The sequence below is a fragment of the Acinonyx jubatus genome, chromosome B4, assembly GCF_027475565.1.
Source record: "Acinonyx jubatus isolate Ajub_Pintada_27869175 chromosome B4, VMU_Ajub_asm_v1.0, whole genome shotgun sequence".
Taxonomy (NCBI): domain Eukaryota; kingdom Metazoa; phylum Chordata; class Mammalia; order Carnivora; family Felidae; genus Acinonyx; species Acinonyx jubatus.
In genome coordinates, this window is record NC_069387.1 from 51,679,289 (window position 1) to 51,680,519 (window position 1,231).

At 43.7% G+C, this 1,231-nt stretch overlaps 1 pseudogene; it reads right to left on the reverse strand.

Moving 5' to 3' along the window:
• Positions 1 to 316: 316 nt before the first annotated feature.
• On the reverse strand, positions 317 to 974 carry LOC106977158 (60S ribosomal protein L23a-like; annotated as a pseudogene).
• Positions 975 to 1,231: the final 257 nt, after the last annotated feature.

Below are 1,231 nucleotides of genomic sequence, written 5' to 3' on the forward strand. Positions count from 1 at the left end.
CTAGCATACTCAGATAGAAAGGCCAACAGAACTAAGATGATGGTGTCCTTCTTAGTTTCTGAAGAGGGTGGATTAGAATGGAGGGGCAGAAAAAAACTGGTAATAGGTCATCTGAGGAGGAGGTGAGAGTTCCTAGTAGTTGCTGGGATACTGGTGCAGGGGTAGCTCTCTGGAATTCTTCCCAGTGTTTCTTAATGAGGGATGGATTATCCTCACAGACAGTTGGAAACATATAAGGGCTTGCAGTTGTCAGTGATTTAGGAGTGCTGTGAAATTTAATACCCAGGGTCAGAAGTGATAAATATCTTACAATGCCTGAGTCAGGTTTACACAGAGCAGAATGGTCTTTCCTCAAATGCTAATTCTACTCCTGTTGGGATGAGGAATGGGAAAAAGCACAAAGAAAGCTAGAAAGGATTCTGGGAGTAAACTGGATGTATCTTTTTTTTTTTTTTTCCTTTTTGGTGAGAAAATTTGGATTTAGCCAGTGGGACTCAGTTTAGATGATCCCAATTTTGTTGGCAACATCCAAAGCGTCATAGTTGGGAGCCAGTTGAACATATGCATTCTTTTCTCCTTCAGAGTGAGGCCTGATCAGTGTTGACCTTGGCCATGTCAATGTCATAGAGCTTCTTCACATCCTGTTTGATCTGGTGCTTGTTGGCCTTGACATCCACAATCAACACAAGTGTGTTGTTGTCTTCTATTTTCTTCATGGCTGACTCAGCAGTCAGGGGGAACTTGATGATGGCGTAGTGGTCAACCTTGTTTCTCCTCGGGGATCTCTTTCCAGGATACTTGGGCTGCTTTCAGAGACACAGTGTCTTGGGCTGTTGCAATGTAGGTGATTTGTGGATCTTCTTTTTTTTATGACTGTGGATGCCTTTCAGCACCACTTTCTTGGCCTTCGGAGCCTTTGCTTTGGCTTCGGCTTTGGGAGGGGCAGGGGCTTCCTTTTTCACCTTCCAAGCCATCTTTGTGAAAGGGCCCGGATGTATCTTTGATATGTTTTATTCATATGGTCACAGTGTGCTTCTGTGTGTGTGTGGTGTGTGTGTGTGTGTGTGTGTGTGTGTGTGTGTGTGTGTGAGAGAGAGAGAGAGAGAGAGAGAGAGAGAGAGATGGAGGGAGAGATCTTGGAGAGTTTTGTGTTACATTGGGAAAATTATTGAATTCCCTCATGCATGTTGACATTGACATGACCTGCTAGTGATTTAAAAATTGGTTATGA